The sequence below is a fragment of the Talpa occidentalis genome, unplaced genomic scaffold (genome assembly GCF_014898055.3).
Source record: "Talpa occidentalis isolate TD23 unplaced genomic scaffold, MPIMG_talOcc4v2.1 talOcc4.5, whole genome shotgun sequence".
Classification (NCBI taxonomy): Eukaryota; Metazoa; Chordata; class Mammalia; order Eulipotyphla; family Talpidae; genus Talpa; species Talpa occidentalis.
This window is the reverse complement of record NW_023604861.1, coordinates 41,123,924-41,150,009: the sequence shown is the minus strand read 5'-3', so window position 1 is coordinate 41,150,009 and position 26,086 is coordinate 41,123,924. Positions and strand designations below refer to the sequence as shown.

Below are 26,086 nucleotides of genomic sequence, written 5' to 3'. Positions count from 1 at the left end.
CCAAGGAGAAGAAAATACAAATAACTCCTTCTACTTACCTTTACTCTATAAAACTTGATTCTTCCCAGACCTTTACCTCAGTTGGGTCCTAGTTTCCCTTCTCACTCAATAAGCACATAAAATCCTGTCTTCTCAGCCCCATTCTGACCTAGATATGCCTCCCTCCCCTTTCTCAGCCACTCCCCCCCCTCCCCCTGCCCTGCCTCCCAGAGAGGCCTGGCATCTGTGAGTCATCTGGCCTCCAGGCCAGCCACCTACCTGTCTCCCCCAACTCTCTGGTAAACCACCTGAGTCCTTTACCTCCAGCAACTTTCCTAATGTCTGCAGAGCCTTCTGAAACTGTTATAGGGCAGCCCCGATATTGAACGGGTTCCTGGCTGTGGGTCCTCACCCAAGTGCGCTTAAAAAGGGACTTATTAATACTCCACTACAGGCACACACAAAAGGTTAATAAAAGGTTTATTTACAAGGGAAAAGGAAATAAGTAAAATGTACAACTCAGGGAAAAAATAGGGAAATAAAGTCTTTAATGCGTCCTACCCGATCCGACGACCTGGAAACCCAAAGTCACTCTCAGAGCTGGCCGGACGCTGCGAGCTGGCGGAGAGCCAAAATGGGGGACCCCTCCAAAGCCCACATGTCTGGCTTTATACCAACCTTGTTATAGAGCAACCCCGATATTAAACGGGTTCCTGGCTGTGGGTCCTCACCCGCGCGCTTTAAAGGGACTTATGAATACTCTACTACAGACACACGCAAAAGGGTTAATAAAAGGTTTATTTACAAGAGAAAAAGAAATAAGGAAAATGTACAACTCAGGGAGAAAATAGGGAAATAAAGTCTTTAATGCGTCCTACCCGATCCGACGACCTGGAAACCCAAAGTCACTCTCAGAGCTAGACGGACGCCGCGAGCTGGCCGAGGGCCCCAAAATGGAGAGGGCCCCAAAGCCCACATGTCTGCCTTTTGTATCCACCTGGCTGCTTAACCCCACCCTCAGGTCCCAGCCACCTTCCCTTTGGTGGTGATGGGATTTGGAGTTCCCAGTGTCTTTGGCTTTGGCCTGGGGTGGGGGTGGAGTCCACAAAGCCTGTATGGAATTAGCTTTGGGACAGCCTTTTTCCCCTAACAACCTGGCTGCTTAAACACACCCTCAGGTCCCAGCCACCTTCCCTTTGGTGTTGATGGGATTTAAAGTTCCCAGGCTTTGGCCTGGGGTGGGGGTGGAGTCCACAAAGCCTGTATGGAATTAGCTTTAAAACATCCTTTTCCCCCTAACATAACTTGTCTTAAAGAGTAGCACCTCTAAGGTCATTCTTTTTTTTTAACCTCCCTTTTGGATCTGTGCAGAGTTCAGCCTAATGACCTGCAAAGCAAAAGTCCTTTTTAAAAAATCATTATTTTTTTTTAATTGAGGTAATATTGTTTTAAAATACTGTATGTGATTTCTGAAAGATTACACCCTTCAGGGGTACGTTACCTCACCCAACTTTTAGGGCAATGTAGCCTAATAGCACTTTCTGCGATGATAGAAATATTCTGTCTGTGCTGTCCAGTATGGTAGCCACTTGGGACTACTTAGATTTAAGCTAATTAAAATGAAATAAAATTAAGCATTCTATTCCTTAATGATGGGAGCCATGTTTCAGATGCTCAGCAGCCACATGTGGGCAGTGGATACCGAATTGGACAGCATAGCTCCAGAGCAATCCCCAGGTCTGGTGGGAATCGGCCAATTCTGGTTCCCCACTGTGCTCAGACATGGGCTGAGAGCAGCCCCACAGAGTCGTGTCTGGGAGGAAAGCCATGGTGGATACAAAGGCAGAGCAGCTGCTCATCAGCTGTGTTCCCTGCGGCAGGTTCTCTTCAAGGGAGATGCACTCCCGCATGGCCTCCTCACGACCATCTCCCAATTAGGCCTAGGTTTGAATCTTGGCTCCACTAATAGTTAACTGTGGAACTATGGACAGTTTTATAAATTCGCTCAACCTTTGTTTCTTAATTTGGTAGATGGAGGTAATGATACCTGCTTCCCGGGGTTATTGTGAAAATTCAGTGAAAAAATAAGTGGAAGGCAGCACGGTACCTGGCACATCCTAACCACCTACTCTAAGCTGAAGATTAGACACCATGAGATCTGCTTCAGCCCCAGCCCCCTCTTCCTACAACTTAAACAAAATACTAATTAGCCTTTTAAACTGAAGTACTAAATAAACAAAAGGATAGTTCAGGAATTGTTGCTACATTGCCTATAATTTTCAAACACACTGTTTTATACAAATAGACCTCTCCTTATCGGAAGATGCTATTTCAAGAGATAATGTGTGTGTGCACGTGCACACATGTGTGTATGTGTAAACAGACTAATTTTTATTCACACTCTTACACCAGAAGGGCACAGTCTAGCTAACAGTGCTTGTGAAAGATGTACTTGACCTCTTTTGTAGACCCGAGTCAGTTGCTGTTTTCATCATTGCCATCCACACTTGCTGACAATCAAAATCCTCTACGCAACGAATTATAGCACATTCTCAGATACTGAATTCCAGGTTACAAAGGGAGAAGGGAAATCTGAGAAGCAGATTTATCTCTGCATCTTGGGAGACTTTCCTCTGTCCTCTTGTCTTGCAATTCCACACACTTTCACCCACCCAAGCACAAATGGGGCTTGGTGTTGCTCGGGCTTGGTAAGAGCAAATCATTCGTGTGGGGCACATCTACTGACAGAGCCCAGAGGACAGGAGGACTGACTAGTCAACTGGCTGAAATTCCAGTTTCAGAAGGAGGAGAGTTTAGAAAACTAACATTAGCAGAGCTTCCTCACTCTGGGCACCCCGTCCCTAGCACCCACCGCCAGCTCCTTGGGAGCGAACAGAGCCCTGAGCCACAACCTGGGAAGGTCTAGCAGTTCACTGCACGCCCCCAGCTATACCAGGACGGGCATCCCACTCAGCCTGCCAGTACCACACAGAGGATCAGGTCACACATGGAGCCTTGTGGTGCAGTGCCCAGCACGTGGGACCCTCGGCTACCCCCAGGAATCTTTGGCAACCCCCTGTCCTCTTGGCCACCAGAGGAAGACCCTGAGTCACTGTTCCTGGGAGAGCTGACTCAGCCTCTGGACTCAGCTCCCCTTCCTTCCCAGCCACCAGAACAAGGGCTGGGAGAGCATTGTGGGAGGATGTAGCACCACCTCAGATCCTACAAGACCCCAGCAGTTGTACCCAACAGTAAGTAAACACCCAGAAAAGAGGGAAGGGTTAGGGGGAGAGGACTCACATAGCAAAAACACCAACTACTGCAGAACAAACCAAAAGCAAACAATGGGAAAAAGGAAAAAGATTTGAAGTGAGTTTTAAATCCCCCAGGACTTTCCCCTGGGGAATGGCTGATGAAGTGTGGGGCTGGGGAAGGCAAGGTAGGCAATAGAATAACAATCCAAATTGGTCCTTAAAGGTGAGTTTGCCCCCACCCCCTCCAATTCCTGCTAAACAGGCAACACACTTCAGTGCCTTCTTAATTCTGTCACCTCCCAGGTGAAGAACTTTGAAGGACTTTTTTTATGTTTTGTTTTATTGTAAGAGCTTCATTAAAGGGAGGGAAGGTATCCAAGAGAACAAAGTTAAGGAATTTGCAGCTGCCCTGGAGAACTAGGGGCATCCTCAGACAGAGGCCTCTCAGACTCAAACTCTCTCCACTCACCCCAGCCCCAAACAGTTTTATATCTAATTCCAGCAATAGACAAAGCTGTAGAATCAATTCTTCATTTTGGTCCTTGTCCCTAAAATTATGTAAACCTGAGGGTGCAGATTGGGCAAAACAGTAGAATCCCTTTGTTGCCAGCAAAATAGCCCACAAAACCTATAGGAAAGCAAATAGATGAGGTTGGAATTCAGGGAACAGTTTGTGTCAGACCCTGAGCAGCTATTCCCTAATTACTAGCAACATTTGAAATCCAGATATGCTAGTAAATTCTCAGGATTGATTGCCATGTATTCTGTTAATACATGAAATATTAGCCAAATGTTGTTAAAGAGTAACTTGTGTGACAGTTGTTACTATATTTTAGTTTTAATACAACTTTGATTTCTGAACTGGCTTTTGTGTGGTGCCTTACAAAGGGTTAATTATTATCACCAACTTGTACTTGAGATTGATTTCCAGAGCATTTAAGGATTGTTGACTTTATCAGATCCAAATTTGATTTTAGGAGAGTTTGTGAAAAACCTTAGTATTTCTGCAGGGAAGAAGAACAAATTGGCAAATATTGAAGCACATAAAGTGACCTAGTTGAATCATGCAAGCTGTCTTTAGCAAAAGTCTTAATTCCTTCTTTCTTTTTTCCCTCTCTTCCCTCTATATTTCTTCTTTTCCCTTTCTCCCTGTAGGGTAAGGTAAAAGTATCAGGCTTTTCTGCCCTCCCGGCATTAGGATAGATGACGGAACCCTGCGGTCCCGAATGCATGCCTGATGGCGGGCACCTGGAGTAGGGTGTGGGCCTATGTAGATGGGATTCACCTGGGCTGAGACTGTGCTTTTAAGGGCGGCGTCACGGGGACCCCAGCAGAAGGAGAGAAGCAGAAGCAGAAGCTCAAGGGAGCAGAGCAGCAGAGAACACCAGAGAACCCCGGAGAGCCCAGATAGAGTGAAGACTTTCTGGAGGCTGGGAGCCTGGCAGGCCTTCCGGCCTTCCAGCCCCCCAGCACCCCTACCTGCCATGTACCTGGTAAATCCCAATAAAAGCTTGTAACAGCCACCAAGGGCTCCAGGACTCTCTCCTCCTTCACCTGTCTGCTTGGGTCATAAAGATCCTGCTCTGTGTCCTTTCTGCCCCCTACACTCTCAGTAAGGTTGCATTTTCAACATAGAAAAATCTATACTGATAAATTTTAGAGACTGATGTCAAAGCATTGAAAATCCCACCAAATTAATTATTAAGAATTTAACTTAAATCACATTCTAATGGCTATTGGTGATTAATTATTTATAAGAGTAAATCATATATCTTTGACCTGGTAAGTTTTTCCCTTAGGATTTTGTTTTCCTTTCTATGTGTATTTGTTTTTTATCTTAAACAACAAAATGGTGGGGGGTGTTAACCAGAGACAGCGGGGAACAGAACAGGCCGACTGACTGAAATACACTGCTGAGAGGAGTAGCAGGCGAGAAAGGAGGGGTCTTCTGCACCGTGTGGGTAGCTCCCTGGCAGGCTGGGGATCAAACTTGTGCTGCAGAGGCTGCAGCTAGCTTCACAGTGTTATGCTAACCCCTTGCACCACCAGGGAGGCCCAATGGTGGGATTTTAAATTATGAATAAAACCACATGAATGTTCCTATAAGCAACAAGTTTTTACCCATCCTAGAATGCCTAGATTTTAAAGTACTGTATACTAATAAGTTATTTGTAGGACTGACTCAGGACACATTGATCAACTGACACTCAGTAACGAATTTCTTAAATCCAGAAGACACATTTAAGATATAACCTAATCTGCAGAAGTTGTACTGGTACACTTCTTGGATTCCCTTCCCCTTTCATATCTAGTTGAAAAGATGTTCAAATGACCTGTTTTTCCACTAAGATGAATGATTTAAAACTTGCCCACCAAACACCTAGATAAGTGATAATTAGCAGTAATTAACTGTCTAGAAGAGGCTCTTTGAAGTGGTCTGCAGGCTGCTCCTCTGTCACCTCCATTGTGGCTCTGCTCCCCTCCCCTGGGAGCAGGTGACTGACACCTGGCAGATAGAGGGGTTATGGGCAGGCTTCAAAGACAAAGCTGGTCTTTTGACTACAAAGGCTCCCTGGGAAGAGTTACTTCAAACTTTTATTAGCCAAAGTCATGATTATCACATAATCCTTTGGCAGGATATATGGGTGGGAACTGTAAGATGTATCTTTAAGACCTAGGAAAGATACAGGTGGGATGCAGCCAAAGACATACCTGGCCCAGTCCCTAGTTTTGCCTAAGATTTGCTGCTCACTTCCTTCCCCATGTTTCTTTTTTTGAATTTTAATAGCTTAATGAAATATTTTTAGACATAAAGAAAGTATATAACATGTATTTACATTACAAGATATAGTGAGAAGCATCTGCGTGTGCCACTCAACTTAAGAAAGAATAGCAACAATAAACCAGATGCTTCTTATGTCTTCTACCCCAGTTTGCTCCATTTTCCCACCAAGCCACTTTTCTGTGATTGTGATGTTCTGTCTTGAGCTTTTACTATACATGTGTTATCTATAGACAATATATTATTTTATATTTTTTTTAAGTTTGTATATATGAAGTTGTACTCTGCTTTTCATGTTGACATTTGGAAGCAGTAGGTTTTCTTGTTTGCCTCTTTTTAATTAGTTGATTGTGCAGCTTCAATTTTACCTGGTCAATTGAGAATGTGAAATGAACTAATTTAACTTAATAGAAACATAGTTAATCTGGATTGAGATTTTTTTTTTCCCAGAAGCTTATTAAAGATGAAGTTTGGGTTATCTTATCCCATTTCATCTCAGAAGCATAATTTGGGCTTTCATTTCCCCTGCTTTATCAGAAAAGCAGATTAACTTAAAATGCATTCTCTGTTCTCAGCTATGCCTTTCTCATTGTAGATTTAAAAATAAAATTCACAGAGGTTAATGGAATCAGAGGATAACCCCTGAAACTATTTCTAACATCATTAGTCTAAATAATTCATGACGATTATGACCTCTAAAATGAAGGATTACCTCTTAGCTAAATAATTAGAACATATATTCTTATTTTGATTTAAATTGTTGCCCACATAAATGTATGACATATGTTAAAAAAAGAAGAAAACTATTAAAGAACTCTCTGAGGTTCTGTTTTACCTGATGGTTCCAGTTATAGAGTGGAACATCAAGTCAAGCTGAGCTACTGTCAGCAGATCTGACAGTTTGTTGCAGAAATGTGAGCTATTTATTCTAGAGGAAAAATAATACTGATAGATTATTGCGGCCATTTTTAAAGGAAGAAATTGAGTTGTAAGTATTCTGCAGTTAAAAGGCCATTCTCACCCTGTCATTCAGGGATATGAGTCAGCAATATAGGACTTGATCTGAGCTTGCACCAACCAGAATGTGACACACAGAAATAATGAAATAATGCTCTCGCTGTGTTCAACATTGATAAAGGCCACTTTAGAGTCTAATTTTCATCTCCATGTTTTAAACTCGATATTAGAACATTGGAGATGGGCCAGAGGAAGGGAAGGAAAATGAAAATGTGAAGACTTATCTGTACCTAAAACTGAAAATGGAATTCATTAAAATCAAGGAGAAGCAATGGGTAGCATCAAAGTGCTTTTGAGTACGTCTCCGTCTAGAGTAAAGTTAGGACTGACAGATGCTTCTGTTGCCAGGGCTGGTTGAACGTACCACTTCTTAGCTCTAGCACCTATTTATTGAAAATGGAGGAGTATGAGGGCGTGTCTGACTCAGTTAATTCTCAAAATAACTCTCCAAACAAATATGAGCCCCGACTAAGGATAGCACAGGCTTATTCTACGCATCATGAAAAGGGGAGGCTTCCCTCTCCTTTTGTTCACACTGAGGGTGGGGCTAGACTGCTGTGGGGAAAGAGGTGAAGAGAGTTCACAGCCTTTAAGGAGCTCACTGTTGAGAGATTGTCTACACTGTTATTCAATATTGAAAGATATAATAGGAGTCTGTTGTGGATTTTGGAGTCTGCAGGTTTGGAGTGCGGGGTCCTTGGGTTCACTCTGGGGAAGGTTTCACCAGAGCTCCCGTTTCAGCGACACGCGGCGAGTTTCCCAGGCCAGTTTTCCAGGAGACAGAGACTTTAGTTATATTTAAAGAATGGGTTTATTGGAGAAAGGGACAAAAGAGTAAAAGACATTTGCATAGACATAAGCGGGCAGGAAGAGCTGCCCCAGAAGGGACAGGTTTGCTGAGACAGGCCTGCATGGATGCAGGCAGGCAGCCTTGAGGAGCGCGGCCTCCGCTGAGGGAGGTCCGTGAGGAGAAGTCCCGGCATGGTTGCAGGTTACGGGCAGGCAGGCAGGAAGACAGGAAGCTGCTGCCCTGCAGAGGGAGAGAGTTGGTGAAAAGAGGGACCTGCATAGTCAGTCACAGGTGGGCAGATGGACTGCCATCCTGAGCCTGTGCAGACACTGAACTGATATAGTCTTCTTCTGTTTGGGAGGGGCTCACTCCTTATGAGCTTTCAGTTGGTTGCTAATTTTGGATAACTATGTAGAATTTGAAAGGGACCTGGAGATTCTACAATGGGCTCAATCTCCATATCTTTACTTTTGGATGAGCCCTCTGATAACCTGCTTGAATGTTAGGTGTCTGGTGCCTAAGGATACTAGTCTGTGCCTAAGGATACTAGTTTCCACAACTGTGTCATCTGCACCTAAGGATCTTAGTTTCCATAAAGCTGTGTCAATGGCTATGCTAATCTCTTCTACCCCCACTTCCTTGTGTGAGCCAGGTTTCTGGTCTTGTGGTGCACCTCCTTTTTCAGTTTTTTTCTATTCATGTCCTCCATCAGAGTCTATCAGTTAAAAATAAGGAGCAAGAGGACATCAGAAAGATGAAGATAATGTTCTCAATATGAATGGAATGCTGTGTAGAGCACCAAGTTTGGACAATGGACAAAGATTAAAATTGGATACTTAGGTAGGTGAGAAAATATAAATTTCTTTTATCCAGTAAAGGAACTTATTTGTCATTCTGTTTTCAATAATGAGCAATTTGGAATGAAACTATCAAATTTGTGTCTTATGGAGAAAGTTTGAAGACGGACCTTGCCAGATTACTATTAGGGGAGGGAGAGGCTTGAATAGATACAGGGAGAGTAGTAAAAACTTACTGAATAGACAACTGTTTTAGGGAGTATCCTTGGAAATAAAAGCAGATAGGTGGAAAAGGATACAAAGAATTTAAGAGGCAGAATCTATAGGTCTTGGTGAGTCATTTGGGGAGGGTATAGTAATACAGAGTGATCTATGAGTCTCGGGATACTTCAAGGTGGTACTATAGACTGAGAAGAGAATTGGTGGGATTAGTATTGTATGGTTATAACAAATTACCTCAATTTTGGTGGTACAAAGCAATATAATTTTATTTATTTATTTTTTTTTTTGGTGGGTCCCTCGCCGCCTGCCGGGGAACGAACTGGCGCTGCCTAGGCTGTGGGCAGCCTTGCAGCCCAATGCTCAACCTCTGCACCACCAGGGGAGGCTCAATTGTTATCTTTTTTTTAAACTTTTATCTGTTTATGTAAGAACTGGGGTACAGGCCAGAGGCGCTGGAGAGTGAAAGAATTCACCAGAGACAGAGTGGGGAGCAGAACAGGTAGACAGACCGAAGACACTGCTGATGGGAGCAGTGGGCGAGGCAGGAGAGGCCTGCCAGGCCATGTGGGTATCTCCCTGGCTGGCCGGGAATCAAACCCACGCTGCGGAGGCTGTGGGCAGCTTCACAGTGTGGCGCTCAACCTGCTGCGCCACTGGGGAGGCCCACAAAATTGTTATCTGACAATTATGAATTCAAGCCTGAAAATGGGTTTCTTTGGGCTGACATTGAGGTGACAATATGGCTGTGCCCCCTCAAAAAACTCCAGGGGAGAATTCTTTCTTGCCTTGTCCAGCTCCTTGAGACTATCCCTCCTTGCATTCATGATCCCTTTTCCTATTCAAAACCAGCAGTAACCACTCAAGTCTCTCCTACATGGAATCATTCTGTTATAGGACAGGGAGAGGGGCAGCCCAAAACCCCGCAAACCTGCCTATTCTAAATGGGTTCTGCCATCCGCCGCATCAACACAAAACATATGAGACTTTGATGGGAAGGAACTTTAATAAAACTAGGAAACAATACAGGTAAGGCAAAGAGTCTAGTTTCTAAATCAAGAACCCAAAGTTACCCATCCCCTCGTGGGTAAAAGTCCATCCAAATGGGATTGGCCCAGAGAAAGGCCCCAAAGCCTGCCACAAGTCTAAAGCACCTTCCAGTGGGGACCCACAGAAAAGGGCCAGAAACAACCAGACAAGCCCGGAAGGAAAAGAGCAAAATCAACATCAAGATGAAAGCTGCCATTGTCACCTCCCCACGGGTCTCACCCACATCTGTGTCACCCAGTCCACGACCAAAAGACAAGCGCAGTTTCTTCACGTGTCTCTAGGCTCCATGCGCCTCCTCCAGGTCTCCTGGCTCCATCCTGCTTCTTTCCATCCTCAGTCTCCTCTCCAGCTTCTCTCCCTGCTCAGCTCCACCCTCCCTTGGGTGGGGCAGGGAACCCGGAACTTCCCCCTTTCCTGGGGACCATCCTGTTACAATTCTAACACTGACTCTTCTTCCTCCTGCTTATAAGTACCTTTGTGACTACATTGACCTCATCCAGATAATCACAAGTTCCATTACATCTGTAGAACCCATGTTCCCATATAAAGTAAAATAATCAACAATTATGGGGTTTTGGATGTTGACATCTTTGGAGGACCATCATTTAGTCCTTCTCATTTGGAATTGAGAAGGTGAGCAATTGATACATATAAAGTTAGTAACAACCCGAGAATGGTTGAGTATATGCTCTTTAGCTGAAGATTTTTATCTATAGAGAACTTTGTGACACAGGACAGTTTAGTGTTGAAGCTATACATGCTTGTGAGCTCTGAAATGACAAAATATGTTGCATGAGATAGCATGACAGCTGACTGTGGAGGTATGGGGGGGACCACTGAAATATAAGGGAGTGCAGAAAGAGAAGTCTGCAAGATGAAGGATCATTAGAGAAGTGGGAGAAAAACCAACAGTGGATATCTCAGATATCTAAGAAGGATACATTCAAAAGCAAGGATGATTCAACATGAGTAGCAGGGGGAAAAAAGTAACTACTGGATGACATCAAGATGTAAAAGAGGTTCTATACTTCATTCCAAAGAAAGACAACTAGCAATTAACCAGAGGGGCCCTAGAACTAGCAATTAACCAGAGGGGCACCAGACCAAGTCTAGTCCATGGTATGCAGCACCCCTTGTGACTTGGAGACTAATGCAGACTATACCAGAGATTCATGCCTCATTTGACAGAAGGAAGATGGAGAGAAATGCCTGGATACCACAGTCCAGGGCAGAGAATGCACACTCAAGAGCAGACTGCCCCGCCAGAGACTTTGGGGAAAGTGAAAGAGGAAACAGTGTAGACTTACACACACTTGATCTAGGCCACCCCCATATGGAGGATATGGGTTGCACCACACAGACTGTAATATTCATTATAAGAACAACAACGGGGCCCCGCTGGTGGTGCAGGGGGTTGAGCACAGTGCTGTGAAGCTGTCCACATCCTCTGCAGCATGGGTTCGATCCCTGCCAGCCACGGAGAAACCCACTTATTTCAGTAGACCTCTGCTGCCTCGTCTGCTGCTCCCCTCAGCAGTGTATTTCAGTCAGTCTGCCTGTTCTGTTACTCGCTCTGTCTCTGGTAAAACCTCTCACCATCCTGCACTTCTGGCCTGTACCCCAGTTCTTGTATGCATAAATAAATAAATCTTAAAAAAAAAAGAACAATGAATACACTCTCTGTTCTCCACTTTTGGAGACTGGTACTAACCAAGTGAAGTGTACTGACAACAGACTGCTAAGTCTCAGATCTTGGACACCAGAGGAAAAAATAGCAGTGATGCCACAGCTCATTTATGACAGTGGAGATGAACTTTCAGCGACGCAAGAACAGTCTCTTCAATGTTGGGAAAATAGGACAACCACATACAAAATAATTAAACTAGACCACTATTAACATCATCCACAAAAATTAATTCAAAATGGATTAAAATCTTGGATGTGAGACCTGAAGCAATAAAAGGCATAGAAGAAAGTACAGGCAATATGCTCCTTGACATCAGCTCCTTGACATTAGAGATGTGTTTGGGGCACATGTGAACTCCAAGCACAAGGGAAAACAAAAGTAAGCAAATGGGACTATGACAAAATAAAAAGCTTCTGTGCGTGCACACACAGACACACAAATACCTAGAGGGTATTATGCTTAGTGAAATAAGTAGACAAAGATAGACATACACCATATAATTTCACTCACATGTTGTACATACAGAGAGTAAACAGACTAAGTAAAACAAAAATAAACTTAGTCTATAAACCCAGTTTTTGTTTACAAGAGAGGCATGAGGGAGAGAGTTTGGGTAAAGCAGGACAAAGGGAACAGTGATGTGGGAAAGGAAAGCAGCAGTGAGTCTAATGTAGTATGTACACTCAGTGATTTTCAGTAATGCACAGCAGAAACATAATTCTATGTTACTTCACTTTTTTTTAGAAGTGGGGTACAGGCCAAAGTCACGGGGGGTGAGAAGAGTCACCAGAGAGAGTGGGGAGCAGAACATGCAGACTGACCAAAATACACTGCTGAGGAGAGCAGCAGACAAGTCAAGAGAGGTCTGCCGCGTCATGTGGGTATCTCCCCAGCCAGCCGGGGATCAAACTTGGGCCGCAAAGGCCACCGACAGCTTCACAGTGCTGCACCCAACCCTCTGCATCACCAGGGAGGACGTGTTACTTCACTTGTTTTTAAAAAAGAAACTAAAATATATCCCTATTAAGAAAGTACTAGGTATGTCAACTTCTTTGTTTTACATGTTCCTAAAATCCGTAACTCTAGTATTTAGAATGAACCAGAAATTTGTCACTTCATTCTTTTTGAAATTGTACCCAGATTTTAAAAGGTTTATGTTTGAAGTTCACTTTTCAATGAGTGTGTCAATAATGGTTGGAATATGACCTTTTTGTGCCATTCGAACCTAGTGTCATTTTCTCTTGTTAAACTCCATAGTCTGTTCTACTTAATATCCCCTTCTTAACAAACCTTGACACAATTGTAATAGAACTATTCATGCTGCTGCACATAACAAATTACAGGTACATTTGTTTTTTAAAGGTTTATTTATTTATGCATATAAGAGCTGGGCTGTAGGCCAGAGGTGCGGGGTGGGGGGGGGGGTGGGGAGAGGATTCACCAGAGACAGAGTGGGGAACAGAACAGGCAGATTGACTGAACTACACTGCTGAGGGGAGCATTGGGAGAGACAGGAGAGGTCTGCTGGGCCATATGTGGATTAATTCCCTGGCCAGGTTTCAAACTCATGCTACAGTGGCTGCGGAAGGCATCATAGTACTGAGACTTAACCCCTTGTGCCACCAGGGAGGCCTTACAGGTACATTTTAATCCAACATTATGACTGGTCTCGCATGCTTAGACATTTTCAGTGAAATTTTAGAAGAAGGTTGTAATTTGGACTTTATGAAAATGAAAATATGAAGAGGATGAGTATGTATAGTGTGTGTGTTTGTATGTGTGTGTTTGTATGTGAAGTACTTGCTTCCTAACCAACTATCTATGAAGCCAGTGATTCCATTCTAACTTCTGTACTCATTCCCACACAATTGCCCTGAATTAATGGATCTGGCTGCTTTTGGCTTCTGCAGTGGAGGTTGCTGTCAGCTTATGAGCTGGCTGAAAGTAATCAGAGTTTCGCAGTCTGGAGCTTGAGTGCATTTCATGCTGCCATGATTTGAGTTACAGGACGATGGTGGGGCAGGCGTGGCTACTGCCCTGCTGATTTTCTGGTTTTAACTTTTCATTCTATGCACACACAGTAATGTTTTAAGCAAAACCACCATTCACAAGTCTTCAGCTTGCTTTTGCTTTTTTATTCTGGAGATTTGTATGTTTGGACACCCAAATAGTCAAGTGTATAAGGATTTATGCTTGGGGTGAGTGACACTCACTTTGTGGCATAACATTAGACATGGGTGGTTGTTTTACCCTCAAAAAGCTTTCCAGTCTAACTAGAAAAGCTAGTGCCTTTGTGCAAAACCTGTAATACAGCGTTGAATATGATGAGTGCTATGAAAGAGACAGAGAACATTTTAATAGTTCAGAAGGAGAGTTTTCTGATTATGGGCAGAATCAAGGAAACTTTTCTTACGAGTTTATAGTTTAGTTTTGATGGCTGGATAGAATATTTAGAATAGGGAAGAAGTTTGGACAGATGCCATTCCAAATACAGACACAAAACTCACAGTGATAGGAAATAGTATAATTACATGAAAGACTGAGTAACTGCACTCTGTCATTGGTGTGTTGGGATTTGTGCAGAAAGGAAAACTACCATACTCTAAAAGGATTAAAATGTCATGGTGAGGAATGTGGCTCTGATAGATTTCTCCGAAGTTTTTCATTGTTTTTTTTTTTTTTTTAATTCCATCTGGTCATGCATATTATTATTTTAACTGCTCCTGGGTTGTGTTTGTCAGTATTTAGTTGAGGATTTTGCATAGCTAATATTCCTAAGTGTATTTGCTGTGCAATTTCCTTTTGGTGTAGTCTGTCAGCTTTTGGTGTCGGTGTTACTACTGCTTTGTAAAATAGACTTGGAAAATGTCCTTGTCTGTTTCCTTATGCTGTGGAAGATTTTAAATAGTAATGGAATTATCTGTTATTTTTAAAAAGGCTTAAAGATTTGGCAAGTTGTGCTATAAAGCCAACTAGGTCTTAGTATATGTGTGTTTATGTGTATAGTGTGTGTGTATATGTGTTGTGTGTGTGTGTCCAATTTGGGAGGAGGTAACTATTTAACAGTTCCCATTATTTGTGTGGTCATTGGTTAGATTAGATCTTTTCTCTCATGTCTAGATGGCTTGTCATATACTATAAAAGTATCTCCTTTCATCCAGGTTTCGAAATTTGCACAGAGTTGAGCAAAGGAATCTGCTTGAATTTTGTTTCAGAATGTCTTCTGTGTTGGTGTTATTTGCTTCTTATTGTTTCTTATTTTGTGTAATTGCATGAACGCCTCCTCATCCCCTTTGGTATACTTACCTGATTAAGTACTAGATTTTTGGTCTCTTCATTTTCTCTACTCTTCTTTCTTCTAATTAATTTATACTTGTATATTATAGTTTTCCCTCTTTTCTTTAATTTTTGTTTTCTTTAACTTCCTTACTTGGATGCTTAACTTTATTATGATTTTTTTATTGATTGATAAACTGTTATAGTTTATGCATTTTTCTTTCAGTGTGGTTATCTGTCCTATGGATTTTTTTCATATAGTTATTTTTCTTCTCATATTATGAGATATTTCAAATTTTCAGGAGACAGGGCTTATTTTATTATAGTCTTGTTAGTAATTGATAGTTTTATACCACTGTGGTATGGGAATGTTTCTTTACTTTCTTACCTTGGGAAATTTATTGATGTTTTATTTGTGGCAAAATATATTGTCAAATTTTGTACCTGCTTGACAGATACTGGGAAAGAAGATATATATACTAACTAGATCTACCATTTAAATTATGGTATTCAGATATAAGTATCATTACATATTTTTTTGTATACTTGATTCACCATGAATGGAAAGGAATAACTATTTTTTTTCCTCATCTGTTTATATTTTCCTCATTTGTCCTCTATTGACATTTGAAGTTGCACAAATCATCAATGTAAATGACTGCCCTGTGCATTGTCAACTCTTTGGCATCCTTGGTTTTATATAGTAAAGGCTAAAAGCATCCTCCAATTTATTTTGATATCCCAAATTACCCAGTAGGCTACTGGAGATGATATAACTTTTAATTTAGAGCCCATTATGATTAGAAAATATTTGTTTAAAACTCTTTTCTCTCATTTATATGATAGTTTTATATGTCTTGTGAGAAAATTTACAATTAAAAATTATTTTTAATTGAGTATGGAAAGAAATTGTTTTTTTCCCTCTTGGGTTCAATCAACCCAATGAAATAGTGATACCAGAAGGAGCCATTAGGAATCAGAGATTACTAAAAAGGCTTGAGTCTGATCCCTTCCCCTGCCAGCATTTTGCTCTATGGTTGGGTACAAGAGACTTCAAGGTCTACCAAATAAACTAACTCTTGCAGTAGTCTTAAATAAATCCATGTATCATATTTCAACACAGAGTCCTAACTTTTATTGCCATCTGCTCCAATTAATCTCCCAAAGGGCAAGCTATATTAAATTTACAAGTTCTTGAATATAAATGTGGAATACTAAATGACATATATATGTGAAATTTAAAACTTCTCAAGATTCTAAAATAAATACCTATATACTCAAGCAAATTTCTGTACTTACAGCACATAAAACATCAGAATTCCATTGAGAGAGCCTAGAACTTTACTTACAAAAATAAATTCTGAAGTCCTTTGAACTCAGGGTGAGCTTACTAAAAATTGTGTGCAAACAGTGAAGAAGAAGTATAACAATTTCAAAGCAACTTTTGGCTAGCTCATCAGAATTTGAAAAAATCTCCCAAAATGTGTATACAGGATTTGAAACAGCTTAGCTGAGGCTTACACACATTGACATCAAAGTCTTTTGTAGGGTGGTTGAAAATGACTTTCACTGCTATAGAAAGGAGAATAAGTGTGTATTTTTAGGTATTCACCTGAGCATAGAGGAACTGTTCTTAGTGCAGCTATTCTGGTCTGCACTTGGATATACCTCACAGACAATCTGCTCCAAATCTACAGCTTCTAATGTTGTTTGTCAGTGCTAAGAGCATCCATTATTGTTTACAAAATCAAAACCAAATAAAGAGCTGACTTAGCACACATATTGCCAATTTTTAGAGAACTAGACTATGACAAAAATCCACTTACAAAGATTAGTACAGAATGCCATTTATTGGCTTTTCTTTTTCTGTTCTAGTAGGTAATTTAAGATTTTGTGTATCACAAGAACAGGAGTATCCATGTCCTGATACCACAGATTTAGAAGAAGCCCACCAATTTGTTCTTTTCCCCCCTTAACTAATTTTCAAAATGCTTTTTTATTAATATATCACACATACAATATTGTATAGTTTCAGGTGTGCACCATTACTATTTCTCTGAACTGGATTTAGGTTTTTCAGGTCTCCTTTTTACAAAGTCTCAATATCCAGTTGTTTGCATCGAGGTCATCCCCTCTTCCCAGCCCTCACCACCCAACCCAACTCTCTTATGTTAGTTGTTTTGCTGAACATCTCAAAGAACCCCTTGATGCTATTTCCCAATTTCTTGACCTCTTTGAAAAAAGCCAGTTTGTTCCCAGTTTCAGATTCCTCTATCTATCTGCAATAAGAAAATTTGGATACACTTAAAACTTCTTCCCTTTGATCTCTCATTCATTCACTCTTGGTGGCTATGTAAATGGGTGCAGCCCTTATGGGAAATGGTAAAGAGATTTCTCAAAAATCTAGAAATGGAAATATCCTTATGACCCAGCAAACCTCCCACGTGTGTTTATCCTGAGAATCTGAAAATACTAATTCTAAATGATTTATGCATCTCCCATGTTCATAGCAGTGGCAGTCACAATAATTATGTCATGGAAACAACCTAAATACCCATTGATGGAGGCCTGGATAAAGCAGTCATGATATATATACTCATATAGATATATATATACATGAATATATATATACATATGTACATGAACAGTGGAATACTGTTCAACTATTAAAAAAGATAAGAACTTACCTTTTGCAGCATGTGTGAAACTTGAGGTACTTATGCTCAGTGAAGTAAGTCAGAAAGTGAAAGACTACTATTGGATGATTTCTTATGTGTAGAATATAAATAACCAAAACAAATGAACTACCAAATCACAACCAAACCATTTCTTACACTCTTTGAAACACGCAGCTATTGCCAGATTTGGGAGGGGAAAAGGTGGGAAGGAAAGGGAGAGTGTGTCAATTTGATAGTAGGAAGGGCACTAGAACTTTGGTGGTAGATGAGGTTAAGCTTACACACATACAGAAGTGAACCTGTACCCCTAAAATTTACATAGTTTCATAAACCAATGAATGAATCAATCCACCAACTTTTCTTTTCCCAGTGAGAACTCTAGTGTTTGGGCTGTTTATTTTTTGGTTTGACTCACTTGCAGATGTCAGGGTCTTTGTAATTTCTCCTCTTTAGTCTTACTCTTAGTTTCCTTTTTTTAAATTTTTTTTAAAAATAATATTTTATTTTATATAATTCTTACATTATTTTTCATTTTTGCACAAGGTATGCATTATCCTTTTGGTTATATTCCCCATAAAATTGCACCCCCCTTTTATTTTGACCCTAGTCCTTCCTCTCCCCTTCCCTCCCCACCCCCGAGTGTGTCTCTGGTTTATAGTTACTTGTTGATTTTGATTTTTACTTTGTATTAATTAATCTTTTTCCTGGTCCCTTATTTAGGTTTTCTAGATTCCTGCTATGATGAGACCATCTGGTATTTTTCTTTTTCTTTCTGATTTATTTCACTGAGCATGATCCCTTCCAGCTCCATCCGTGTTGCTTCAAACTGAATGTGTTTATATCTTTTTTGATTGCTGAGTAATATTCCATCGTGTATATGTATCACATCTTCTTGATGCAGTCATCTATTTTTGGGCATTTGGGTTGTTTCCATAGCTTAGCTATTATAAATAGTGCTGCTATAAATGTAGGGATGCAGGTGCCCTTTGGAATTAATGTTTGTGTGTCATTTGGGTAAATACATAGAAGTGGAATTGCTGGAACATATGGAAGGTTTATGTTTAGTAAGTCAAGAAATCTCCATACAGCTCTTCATAGTGGTTTGGGCCAGTTTGCACACCCACCAGCAGTGCAAGAGAGTTCCCTTTTCCCCACTCTTAGTTTTCTTTATCATGTATCTGCTAAAAAGTCCAACTCTTTGTGTCTCCAGGAACACCTGTGTTCAAGTTCCACATTCATCCAACCTTCATCCCTTGGAGTCGCAACAGAGATTAGGGACACAAACACCAGTTGTCAGAGATAAGACATCATCTTTCTTGTTAAAACAACATGAGTGCATCTGTTGGAGGCTGGAGACTAAAATACTTTTCATTTTTGCATTTGGGATTGGGCTCTATACCTTTTAACTTCAGTTTTCAGTGTTATCCCTAAACATACCATCTAAGGGTTGAAAGAGTAGAAAGGGAAGTGTTTAAAGTTCTCTAAAAATGAATGACTTTCTTGATACACAATTTCTCTCAGTATCTTTATTTTTATTTTTTTTTAAAGATTTATTTATTTATTTATACAAACACTGGGTACAGTCAGAAGTGCGGGAGGGTGAGAGAATTCACCAGAGCCAGAGCGGGGAGCAGAACAGGCAGAATGACGAAGTACACTGCTGAGGGGAGCAGCGGGTGGCAGGAGAGGTCTGTGTGCCATGTGGGGCCCTCGCCTGTGGCCGGGGATCGAACCGGTGCTGCGGAGCCTTCCGGGCAGCTTCGCAACCCAGCGCTCAACCACTGCGCTACCAGGGAGGCTCTCTCTCAGTATCTTTATCAAGTGGATAATTAAGTATGTTTGATCAACACTGGGTGGCGATAACTCACTCCTGCAATCACTGAAGGATAGAAAAGTCTGCATTTTGTCAAACCACCATTCTTTTCTCTGTGACTTCAACCCATAATGCAGTTTGTATTTAATAAGTGCTTAGTAGGTGCCAGATACTTTTCTGTGCACTTTTAGTCTTCATTGATGATATTAATAACTTGATTTTACTGATGAGGAAAGCAAGTCATAGAAAGTTTAAGTAGCGTAACAATGACTACACAACTAGAAGGAAAAAAAAAACAAACAAGAAACTAGAATTCCTATCTAGGGCATAGGCTTTCTGGTTTCATTCTTTTCATTAACCCTATAATACTCAATATATCTAGACTTCTAGAATAGATACAAAAATTAATGAATCTTATACTAAAAAAAGATTAATAACTCATGGGAATGGAGAAATGGGATGTGGAATTAACTCAGGTAATAGTATTTGATTTTCTTCATTCATTCATTCATTCATTCATTCATTCAACAAAGGTTCCTACTAAGGTTTGGCCTTCTTATAAATTCTGCCAGTAAAGCAGTGAACAAGGTATACACCAGCTGTGCTCTACAGAGTTAACATTCTAGAGAGGAGGAAGATGTAAACAGATAGTGACAAGAAAGTATCACATAATGACCAGAGGAAATAAAGCAAGGTGATTTGATTTTAACTGTTGAGTGATTCTACTTCTGTTAGGAAGACTTTTCTGAGGAGGTAACATTTGAACTGAAGGCAAATATTATTAAGAATTAGAAATAAAATTTTTCATATGTATCAAAATTTTGGAACAAAATAAAATTATCCTCGAGCATGAGTATAATGCATTGTCCCCAATTTACCTCTTTTTCTTTATCCAGAATCCAGTTAAGTTGGGCCATCTGTTAGTCGAGATTACTTTTATTGATATTCCCAGGCTGTATTTCAATCTTTTCCAGCCAAAAGAGATGCTAAATGGTCTGTCTCATCTACCTGGATGTCTGTCCTGTGATTTTGATAACCTCCTGATATTCTTTCCAAATTGTATTTAAGTCTGTACTTGCTCATGTCAGAGACAGATGGCTTCAAATGGCTGTCCAGTGTCGTCAGATAAACTGCACGCAAAACGAGTTTTTATTTGTTTCTTCTTTCTTATCTTAAATTATGTATTATATGCACATTTTATTGGATTGCTTATAAAATCAATCAAGCTTATTATGGTTTCCATTTCCCTTTCTCTGCAGTTTCCCTTTTTAAAGAGTTCTGTGCTCCAAGTAACCTGTGTTTGTGGGTAGAGTAGCTGTGACTTTAAGGATGAAGGCTTATTCTATAAGGACTATAAATGAGGATAGAGACACGGGAGCAGAAAGTTGTCAAGTGGTAAAGCATGCCACTTGTAGGGAGGCTATAAATGTTTGAAAAGTCTTGTAGGGAGGCTATAAATGTTTGTTTTCTGTCTGAAATACACCATTAAAAGTTAAAAAAAATCCTGCTCATCTTTGAAGATTTAGTCAAAACAGTGTCATTTCATCTTTTTAAACTTTATCTGACACTCATTTTTTTAACTACACATCCTCCACCTCACAGCTGGCCTCTCTCCTAAGCATCTATGATCTGGACATGGCTATCTGGCCTAAGGCCTTCAGTGTTTTAAGGCATGTACATATCTGCAGACATACAACTTGGGGCTATACTGAGCTCTTTGTGGTCAGGATCAGGGACCACACCATCTTTTTGTTTACTATTATTATTTTAGATATTTATTTTTATTTATGCATATAAGGGGTGTAGTCCAGGGAGGAAAGCGGTGAGAGGATTCACCAGAGACAGAGTAGGGAGCAGAACAGGCAGATGTACTGAAATACACTGCTGAGGGAGCACAGCAGGCCAAACAGGAGTTTGGCTGCACCATGTGGGTTAGCTCCCTGACTGGGGATCCAACTCATGCCACAGTGGCTGGCAATAGCTTGGTAGCGCTGAGTCTTTAACCCTTGCACCACCAGGGCGGCCCTGTTTATTATTTTTAATTGGGGTTAAATTCACTTGACAAAAATTTAATCATTTTAAAGTAAACAATTCAGTAGCACTTACAGTAAGTGCTAATCAAAATAAGGAATGGATTACAAAATTTTGAAAGGAGAAGTACTGTATTTATTCAAATTGCTTCATTAATTCGCACAATTTTGGACTGACTGGCATGAGCCAGGAAATGTGCTGGCGACTTGACATGGAGAAGTGAACAACATAGACATCCCTGCCCCTGTGGATTTTATAACTGACCCCAGTGCCGACACTGGAAATATTATGGAATCCATCTATGTAAACGTCCTAGTTGTCACATGTATTTTTTACTTCTATTATTTTTCAATTATCACCATCTTAGTGGTGTAAAATAGCCTGAATTAATTCTCTCATTGTATTGAAGGTCAAAAAACAAACTTCGTTCTCCCAGGGCTAAAAGCAGGGTTTCAGCAGGAACTGTGCTCCTTTTGGAGGTATCCATATTAAGTCTTCCAAATCTGATGTGTGTTTTATGGGAAAGCACATCTCAATTTGAATTTGCCATATTTTAATTGTCCAGTAGCCACCTGTGGCTAGTGTCTACCATATTGGGCAGCACAGAGTGGGGCAGGGAATGGGTAAGAGAGACACTGAAAAATAATTGCAAGTGTGATATGCATCAGAAAAATTACAGGGTTCTGCAAGTTTCCTGTAGGGAACCTAACTTCACGAGAAGGTATGGGAATGTTTCCTGGAGAAAGCAGAAACCCTGGTGACTAGTGGATTGGGCCTAACAAGCAGAAGAAGTTCTATGTTCCCCTTCTCTCCCAGTTTACCCCCCTTTAATAGCTTCTAGGTCTTATCACAAAAGTTCATATTCTCACAAAAGGACCAATCTAAGGACTGAAGTGGGGTGATGGCGTTACATCTGCAGCTCTTAGACAATTATTCTGTCTACTTTTAAGATAGCAACTTTCATTCTTAACATGTCTCTCCAGGTTGTCTTTTTAATTGAAGAAAATATTTTTGTTCCATTATCTTCTCTCACGAGTTTCCCATTAGACTATACGTCAATTCATTTCAATTAAATACAAATTTTTCATCTTTTTAGGAACATGAATATTACGATACTTTCCTAGGGTGCACTTTCTTAAATTCTCCCCTACCCAGACAGTGACCCCTTGATACAATGAAAGTATATGTCCTCATCCCTTGTAATCGTAAGGCATGCCTCCTCTGTTGGTTTTTATAAAAGAGGAACTGGCATCACATTCTGAATGGCTAAGCAGGGATTTTATTGGATGTTGGCATTTTGCTAGATTGCTGCAGAGCACATGTCTTTTTCTTCTAGTGAGATCCTAGGTCTGCTGTTTGGAGCTGCTGGGATGATTGAAACTTAGTATCCATGGTCCCAAAGCTTCCTGTAACATGAGTCTCTTAAGAAGAGTGACTAATTTTAGATGGTTGGAAGATAGGAACTAAATGCCACCTACTAAAATTTTTGGTCATTTCTCTTTGTCCAGGGAGCAGCTGATTCATTTTCTGTTTGTCAGTGGCAGGGCATGGAGGGTAAAATAGTGTAATTTCTTTTTTTTTTAAGATTTATTTATTTATTAATACAAGAGCTGGGGTACAGGCCAGAGATGTGGGGGGTGAGAGGATTCACCAGAGACAGAGTGGGGAACAGAACAGGCAGAATGACTGAAATACACTGCTGAGAGGAGCAGTGGTTGAGACAGGAGAGGTATGCTGTGCCATGTGGTTTGCTCACTGGCCGGCTGGGGATTGAACTTGTGCTGCAGAAGCTGCAAATTGCTTCATAGTGCAGTGCTTAACCCTTTGCGCCACCAGGGAGGCCCCCCAAAAGTGTAATTTCTTGAGATCTGCCTGGCTTGTTTTATGAAAACAGTCTAAATTTGGCACCTATTCTTCTCAACTGTCACCTGATAAGCAGGTAGTGCTTGCATCTTTTTCCAAGGAGCGCTTAGAGATTTCAGGCATCAGATGGAGTTCTAGTAGTTACCATTACACCATCACTTGAGAAAAACATATGCAGGCCTCTCTGTCTCCATCATGGAGATCTTTATGGTGATTTGTTTTCAGTAAGTAAAATATCAAAGGTTCCAGTGGTTCCCTTCATACTTGACACTTTTACCTTTTCTTTCAAAATCTGAAGTGTTCTTTAATTACAGTTGCTTAAAAGAAAATTTTGACTCCATTTCAGATGTACTATAGTCCAAAGCTTTTAAAGCATTAAGTTCCTAAGGTACATTTGAGACTCTTTCTCCAGGAGCCCTCTCTCCAGGAATGCTGTGTTTCCTTTCACTGCTGCCCTCATCCCCTCTGCCTGCCTCGGAACTGGTTAAAAGAGGCTTCCCTTGAGTCTTCTTGATCTTATTTATCATTTATATCCGCTGACCCTGCTTTTCTCCTTATTCTTGTCTCTGTTTTTAGACCACAGTTCACCAAAACTTCAGGGAGGGACAGAAAAATAACTAGTCTATTTGAACTAGTCTATTTCCCTTGATACCACATTTCAATCTGCTGCTTAGTTTCTAGAGCATCGACTTAGTACAGACATAGTGTAACTTGGTGTGTAAACGTGAATGCCTCTCACCGTGAGGCAATCGCAAATAACCTGCCTTTCCCACACCCGCTGTCTCTACTGGGAGTCTGTGCAAATATCCATGCAGAGATGCTTGAGGGAGCAAGTCCCCTACTATGGTGAAGTATGTTTGTAGGAAACCAGTGAGAATTCAGAGAAGAGGTATTTAAATAGCACAGATGCCCTGACTGGGATTAAAATTAAAAATGAAAGTGTAAGTTTTAGTCAGCAGTGGGAGTTTTAGAATTCAGGGGCTCTGCCTCTTATGATTTCAGTTTTTTAATGAATACAGAGATGAAAAATTTTAGAAACGCTTTGCCTGATGCACACATGACATCATTTCCATGACTATCTTCTAAGCACTGGTTTTAACCCAAAACATGAGTTTTAGTGGACATTGGTGTTTGAGGATTGTTTCCTCTGCAGGACACAGTGACAACACTATACTCTCATTAATTGGGTGGGAAAAGCTGTTTTGTGGTTTGCTCCTGATTGGCATCTTTGTAGCCTTTTAAGACCCCTACCTATGTGCCAAGTTCTGAACATAGGCTTTTGTTTTTTTTCCTATCAGATCGACACATATAATATTAAATTTTAAATAGCACTTAGTCTGTCATATGCAGCATTAGCCTTGAAGATTTGCGGTCCATGTTGTAATTTTGAGGGGGGAAATTGGTTAAGTGACAGGAGAAATATGGCAGTTCACGAACAAAATTCTTTCTAAGTTTCCTTTTCTGTTCTAGTCATCCATATCCCTGTCACTAACCTCATTAGGTCAAGGGCTTAGAGGCATTTTGCACAGAATCGGCATATGTTTTGATGACAGTGGTACACAGTTTAGCATCTGAATAGTGACTTTCTTTCCTGATTTGGGGGAAGGATAGTTTTCAGACACCACTAATTTTCAACTGGAAAAATTAAACTTGCACAATGCATTTGGCTGGAGGAAAGCCTAAAAAGCAAGATACTGAAGTTTGTCTCACTTTTCCCAAAAGTCAGGGACCTCCTCCAACTCTAGCCAACAGCGGGAAAGACAAAGCAATTGAATTGACTCACATGGCGAGACTGATTTTGGGGGATGGTAAGTGTTCTTTCTTTATCCTCAAGTTATCATGTATCCAAAGCAAAAAATATACTATGGGTTTGAATTTTTAAGGAATGTTTCCTTGTTGAAATAAAACTCAGGTTCCATTGAAGGTGGATCCTGGAATGAAACATCTGTAGCCCTCGTGTCTCAGCAGTGCTCTCAGCACTGGGATGTCTGGGATGTGCTCGCAGTACCATGTCGCCAGCCTGCATTCAGAGGAGGTCCTCAGCGCCTCGCAGATGCTGGTGTGAAATAGGTCATCATAGCCGCAGAGCCTGAGAACACACGAATTTCCTGATTCATACAGTGACAGCCATTGCATTTTATTCATGCTAATTGTGAGAATGTCATGCCCTGTCTGAAATGTGAATACATGTTTGATAGCAAGACATGGAAGCATCTAGAGGCAAAAATCAAACTTGCTCCAGAGGATCATACAACACTATTTCCACAGTACAGACAAATAACTGTGTCAATATTAAGCAGAGGAGTTCGGAGTTTGGGGGAAGGGAAGGCATGAAAGGACATAAGGTTCACATAGGGAGGTGTTTTGAGGGCCTTTTTAGTTGCAGACATGCAGCAGGATGCTAATTCATGGGGTATGTCAGTCTTGTGATAGGGGATGGCACTGACATAGGAAAATGAGCAGCATGAGGACATGAGCCAGTGACATTCAATGAGTCCTTGTCACAGCAGTCCATTAGCATGCAAGCCTGCTATTAGTTTCCCATGCTTTATGAAATTTCCTTGACCAAGCAGAGAATCTTTGGAGCACAAGTGGCAGTTAATACCACACCAGTTATTGTTTCTTTCTGGGATGCCTTATATTTTCCCGTGCCAATGAGATCCTTCTCCGTTCCCATGTGCCTCTAAAATGTTAAATAGAATCAAAGAATGCATAATTTATATCTGTCCCAGAGGTAATGGAGTGACTCAATGATATCTATGAAGGGATGGTTTTAAATTTCATGTCTTATGCGAGGGGTGATTTTTATGTGAAAACTGTAAGAAGCAGCCTCAGGGATAACCAGATAAT

At 40.8% G+C, this 26,086-nt stretch overlaps 1 protein-coding gene across 15 annotated transcripts in view; it reads left to right on the top strand.

Annotated features, from left to right (window-relative positions):
• ENOX1 (ecto-NOX disulfide-thiol exchanger 1) overlaps positions 1-26,086 on the top strand; it is a 522,650-nt gene that overhangs the window by 175,358 nt on the left and 321,206 nt on the right. Inside the window, exon 7 of one of the 15 annotated variants that reach the window (XM_054701768.1) lies at positions 8,535-8,662. The exons of the other annotated variants lie outside the window; for them this stretch is intronic. The gene's annotated coding sequence lies outside the window, so the exon portion shown is untranslated. The remainder of the gene's footprint in view (positions 1-8,534; positions 8,663-26,086) is intronic. 15 annotated transcript variants of the gene reach the window in all.